The sequence below is a fragment of the Ursus arctos genome, unplaced genomic scaffold (assembly GCF_023065955.2).
Source record: "Ursus arctos isolate Adak ecotype North America unplaced genomic scaffold, UrsArc2.0 scaffold_2, whole genome shotgun sequence".
NCBI lineage: Eukaryota > Metazoa > Chordata > Mammalia > Carnivora > Ursidae > Ursus > Ursus arctos.
Window position 1 is genome coordinate 27,068,956 of NW_026622874.1, and position 6,598 is coordinate 27,075,553.

The 6,598-nt window shown below is 43.0% G+C and overlaps 1 pseudogene; it reads right to left on the bottom strand.

Annotated features, from left to right (window-relative positions):
• Positions 1 to 218: 218 nt before the first annotated feature.
• Positions 219 to 626, bottom strand: LOC113262603 (60S ribosomal protein L32-like; annotated as a pseudogene).
• Positions 627 to 6,598: the final 5,972 nt, after the last annotated feature.

Here is a 6,598-nt window from a genome sequence, read left to right on the forward strand (position 1 = left end):
GCCATGCCTGTCCCTCAGCCTTCTTGTGATTTTAGACGGTAAATTCATTGTCATATTACATTTATAAGCACTCTTTTAAAGCTAGTGTTTTCTCTCAAACACATGTGCTTGACTAAAGAAATACCAAAGAAGTCTGGTCATAGGATTCCCTGATTCTTTTTTTTCCCCCACAGTTTTATGGTTTTAACACAAATACGACGTGCACATCAGCTGTCTTTCTATTCCTTTCCTTCACTGCACAGCCTAGCATTGGGACTGGTGACTCTGATGGCCAGCTGGGCTGCTCTTTCCACAATGGCTTTGCAGATCTTGGAGGAGACACTGTGAGCAATCTCTGCACGGTGAGATTTGTTGCACGTCAACAGCACTTCAAGCTCCTTGACGCTGTGAATGAGGAACTTCCGGAAGCCACTGGGCACCATGTGCTTTGTTTTCTGGTTGCTCCCGTAACCAGTGTTGGGCGTCATGATCTGGTCCTTGAATCTTCTGTGCACCCTATTGCCAATGCTTCTGGGTTTCTGCCAGTCACGCTTAATTTTGATTTATCCATCTGACTGGTGCTGGAGGAACTTCTTGGTCCTCTTTTTAATGACCTTGGGCTTCCAGGGAGGTCTGAAGGCGGCCATGATGCCAAGTAGGAGATGGCTGCCATCTCAGCAGGCAGTGCCAAGGAAGGAGGATTCCTTGACTCCTATTTTCCTGTTGAGAGATACCAAATCCGTTTATATCTTACCCTGAAAAATGATTTCTCTTGCCTATCCCTCCCACCCCCACCCTTGGAAATCAGTACTTGAAAATGCTTCTGTTATTTCCCCTGGAGCTTTGAGTGATTTAGAATCATTCCTCGGATACACCAGACTGCACCAAGAGCTGCTTCCACTTCTCAAGAACACATGGAACAAAATGGTGCAGGCGGATAAGCACTCATAGGGTCCTGTGAAAACAACTACTTAAAGCTATCAGTCCCCCCTGAGACTTCAAAGGGCCCCAGAAATTCAGGTAAAAGTACAAGGAGAGTAAAATACATCTTACCTTATTTCAACACATCTTAAAAGAAGTGGATTGAAATATAAATTTCTCCTTGGAGCCCAAGGATAGATACATTTATTTTCTGATTGTTTTCTAGTCTAAATGTACCAGTGGAGCTGCCAGGGTGGATAGGTTAGGAGCTCAAGAGAGAAAGCCTGCGGCTCCAGGATCCGTGTGGAGTCTGCTTCTGCACGCAAGGTCTGAGAAGAGGAGAGGGAAATCAGAAGTTGTCGTCTGAGAGGCTGTAATTCAAGTCTATGTCAGTACCCAAGTATTACACGATTTGTTTTAAGATAGAGACTGCAAATATGAAAGCGCTCTCACATTTGTTCACCCTTGACATCTCTCCCAAAGACTTTTATATACCTTATTGCCAACATTCACAACATGCAATAAAACTTCACTATTTCGCACAAAGTAAAGAAAGAACACGCTCCTATAAAGGATACAGACATCAAACTCCATTAAATGTGTTAGTCATTCTCTGAAAACTTGCTTCCACATTTTAAATGGCAAATCTTCTTTTTGAGGATAAACCTCAACAAAGCCCTTGCGCCATAAATTTCAAGTTAATGTGGCTAACGTCAATGGCATTTGCTATGAATAGACTTGCAAATAATCTCTAGCAAGTGATCCCCAACTGGGAGCCTATCCTTTCTATACAAAACTATTTAGAACTCACTGGATTGCCTGCACTCCTGTAAGAACACCATGAATTACTTCTTATTGGAAAAGATCATTTTTTTTAAAGGTTTGTAATGATGAGAGAACTATTGGAGCAACTTGTGTCTACTACTGCAGAGGATAGGATAGTTTCTTTCTTTCCCTCACTTTCTTTTCTTCTATACTTATGCTCTGGTTTCCAAAACCAATGATACTTTAAAAAAAACCAAAAAAACCAAAACACTATAATGGCCCTGCTTTGTAACTTGTTCCATATGTTTGACATGCTTCATAAAATAATTCCACATTAGTTTCCCTAGCCTAGTGTTTGGATCGTGACATCTGTTTTTTTCCTATGTTTTCATGATTTATTTTGGTGTCCATGTGAACTTGCTCCGTAACAGTAAAAGGAATTTGCTTAGATTCCCTTTTCCTAGAATGTCTTCTTGCGCCTTGCAGACCCATCAGGCTTCCTACGCAAGGAGATACGTCACACAGCCACTATCAAGCTAACTCTGCCACTTCCTAGTGTACGCGAACTCACGGAAGTCACTTCATCTCTCTAGACCTCAATTTCCACATCTGTAAAATGGGGATGATAATAGTAATGCCTATTTATAGGGTTTGGGGGAAGGCTTAAGTAAGTTATTATATGTATATATTTATAAAGCACTTCAGTTAGTGCCTGGCACATAGCAAGGGTTCATTTCTTTAGTTATTAAAGCCAAGGCACAAAGAAAGACCTCCGAGAGAGATTCCTCTTACTCTACGACCCCTTGCTGACTTTCATTTATTCATTCACTCAGCAAATGGTTATCAGGAACCAAAAGCTAAAATCATCACCAGAGTGGAGCCATATTGTTCACTGAGGCTGAAGAAGTCAGTAATACGAATCCTATCTTTATTTAAAATTTTGATGTGCTGTTCATCACAGATTTGTACACCAATTTTGACTTTTAAAAATATTACATTACAATATTATCTTGATTACTGATAAAACAGTATTTCTCTTGATTACTTGACATACCCTTCCCCAATTAAATTTTATGCCCAAAGCACGTGCCTCACTTACCTCACCTGATCCTGGCTCAGGACAGTTGTGACCAAAACACTCAGTCCCAGTCCTCGTGGGGCTCACACTCAAGTGGGAGGAAGGATAGACCTTAACAAAGTTATCACAAAAATATGTCAATTCTTTCCATTAAAAATGCAAGAGTTTTATATTATCCCTTAGGCCTGTGGCTGAATGTAAATACATTTTTGAAATTAAGAGCTCAAGTTTTCAGTTATTCATTTTTCAACAGACAGGTGTGAACTGCCTACCTTGGGCCGGGCACAGCTCTGGGAACTAGGGCAGAGCAAAAGAGACATACATTTCTACACTTATTGAGTTTACATTCGTGTGTGGAAAAGATACAATGAACAACACAAATAAATAAAATAGACTATATGTTTTATAGTGCTAAGTTATAAAGAGAGAAAAAATATGTGAAAGGGAGAATGGAAAGAAAATTGAAATGTTAGCTAAGGACCACCGGAATTGTGACCTTTGAGTAATGAGGTGGGGACAGTGAGGGAGAAGGGGAGGGAGGCAGATATGTGGAGGAAGACAGTCCAGACAAAGAGAGTGGCTAGTGCGGGGGAGGACTCCGAAATGGAAATGTGCCCGAAGTGTTTAAGAGCATAGTAAAGAGGATGGTGCAGCAAGGAGCGAGTGAGCAGGAATTTAGATCAAGAAGGTAATGGAGGGCTGATCATGGAGGACCTTCTACAGCATTACAATTCCTTTGTTTTGCACTCTGAGAGGGGAAATCCCTAAAGCATTTGAGTACAGGAGTGACGAGGTCCGACTTAGGTTTAGCAGGATCAGTCCAGGGCGGTGCTGAGGATGGACTGGTGGGAACAAGCGAGGAAATGGGACCAATTAGGAGCCCACTATGCCATCCAGACGATATGTGATGGAGGCTTGGAGCAGGATGGCAGCAGCCGAGGGGACGTTAAGCAGTCAAACTCTGGATGTATTTTGAAAGGAGAGCCGACAGGTTTTGCTGTTGACCTGGATGTGGCACAAGAGAGAAAGAGGGGCCAGGAATAGCTTGAGGTTTTTGGTCTATGCAACTGGAAGAAGGGGGTTACCACCAGCTGAAAAATAAAGACGATAAAGAAGTAAACCTGGGAGGGAACATCCAGGAGCTCAGTGTTGGATGCCCATAATCAACAAAATGGATATAGTGTGTAGACATTGGCATTTAGGTTTGAACTCGAGAATTCTGGGTATTAGTCTTAGTACTCAGGTATGGGAAAAGGCTCTAGCAAAGGAGACTGAGCTGGAGAAAACCAAGAGAGTACGGTGGCTTGACGTCAAGGGAAGAAAGTATTCTGAGGAAGCAGGTATGACAAACTTTCAGAAGCTGCTGACAGGTCAATGAGGTGAGGACTAAACATTGGTCATTGGGTTAGCAAAGCAAAGTGACCTTGATGGGAGCAATTTTAGGAGAGCAGTGTCAGTAAAAGCCGAATTTAGTGAGTTCGAAAGGAAAACAAAGAAGAATTTTTAGAGAATTATTTTGAGTTTTGCTATAAAAGGAAGGTAAGAGGTGGGGCAATGACTAGAAGGGAGAAGAAGTTCAAGGGTGGGTTGTTAAATTTTTGTTTTGTGTTTTAAAATGGGGGAAATATTATCTTGTTTGTACATGAAGCAGAAGACAAAGGTTAATGGCATATAAGAAGGTATAATGGCGGTAGGTCTGGTCTGATGACGTGTGTGTGTGTGTGTGTGTGTGTGTGTGTTGTGGGTCGTGAGAAGAGGGAGAAAAAATGGCCCAGGAGAGGCAAAGAGGAATAAGGAGGACAACAGTCCATGCTTCCTCCAAGCCAGTGGTCCAAGGAATGCAACTGGAGAACAGCATGCACTCGAGAGGGCTGCAAGGGAGCAGTGTCCTCTGGAGAGTCCGATTGGGTCAGAGCCATCGTTCGCAAACCTTAGCATACATCAGGATCATCCGGAGGATTTGTTGAACCACACATTTCAGAGCCCCACCCCAGGAGGTGCTGATTTGGCAGAATGGTTGGGGTCTGAGACTTGGCATTTCTTTTTTTTTTTTTTTTTAAAGATTTTATTTATTTATTTGACAGAGAGAGACACAGCGAGAGAGGGAACACAAGCAGCGGGAGTGGGAGAGGGAGAAGCAGGCTTCCCGCTGAGCAGGAAGCCCGATGCGGGGCTCGACCCCAGAACGCTGGGATCATGGCCTGAGCGGAAGGCAGACGCTTAATGACTGAGCCACCCAGGCGCCTCTGAGACTTGGCATTTCTAACAGGTTCCAGGTGATGCTGACTCTGCTGTTCCTGGGAGACCTGATCCACTGAGTTAACCCAAGAAACTGAAAGTAATGTTCACAGAAGAAGCTCTTGGAGCTCAGCGGCTTTTAAAACTTGAAAGCAGCTGAAAGCAGCTGTAGCCTGGTCCATGTGAAATTAACTCCAAATTTCACTGATTTTTATAACAATAATAACAAATTTATTAGTAAACGCAGTTCTATTTTTCCATGGTCCTTTACAGTATTTATAAGAATGTCCATTTCAAATGGTATAGATACAATTACATTATTGCAGGTTGAAAGGAGAAATTTATGCCTTCTTAACCATCTTCCTAGTATTTTTTAGCCCCTCACTTGCCTCATCTCTTCCTTTGAATCTATTCAATCCATCTTGAAAACATTTGACTTGGAGCCTACTTATTTATTCACGTGTTTATTCAACAGATATTTACTGAGCACATACTAAGTATCAGGCACCATTGTAGCACTTTGGAATATGACAATGAACAAAAGACCCCGGCCCTTGGAAAGCCACATTCCAGTTCAAAGAGAAGGAGGCAATGAACAAATAAATACAAAAAATAATTCAGGTCGTGATAACTTTTACGAAGATCAAAAATAAAACAGGAAAGGGGGATTGGGGTGCAATGAAAAATAGGATAGGGAGGGAAGGACGTTCTCACCAAGAAGGTGATATTTAGGCAAGAACGTGAAGGAGGTAAAGAAGTGAGATACCAGGGGAGGAGTACTCCAGACTGGAAATGAAAAGGCTCCAAGACTGGCGCATACCTGGAAAGTTTAAAGAAAAGCAAGGACTGGCGGTCCACACTGGAGCGGCATGAACAGCGGAGAGAGGGAGGAGCAGAGGAGCCCAGAGGGGCAATGTGGAAGGCAGGGACAAGGGCCCACATAAAGGCTTGTAGGCCAGTGAGATAGCCTTGTCTTTTCTCCATGTGAAGTGGGAAGCCAGTGGAGGGTTTAAAGCAGTGACGGGGCATGACCTGACTTGCATTCAAAACGGATCCCTCTGGCAGTTGTCTTGTGAATAGTGTCCAGGGAGCAAGGTAATCGTGAGGAGGAGGAATTCGAGATAACTCAGGCAGGGGATGACAGGGGCCTGGAGGGTGACAACAGCGCAGGTGTTCAGAAACATTAGGATCCTGATTTTTTGAAGGCAGAGCCAACAAGCTTTGCTGAGGGAACCGACATGGAGTGCGGAAGGAAGAGTCGAGGATGACTGGACATTTTAAAGCCTTGCTGAAAGTATAAGCAGAGGATGCTGGAATAAAAAATACGAATATTGAATTCATCTCTACTGAGACGGTATTAAAAGCCATGAGATTAGATGAAGTCACCGAGGGAGTGAGTGAGTGATGAGTGTGGATAGAGAAAGGAAGTGATCTGATGATGGAGCCCTGGGTGCTCCAACATCCTAGAGTATGGAATAAGAAGGAGGAACCAGCAAAAAACAAAACAAAACTACACAAAAGCAAAAAACAAACAAACAAAAAACCCTGGGGAGTGGCTGTGAGATAGGAGAACTAGGGGAGCAGGGTGCTTTTGAAGCAAAGTAAAAAGTCTTCGAG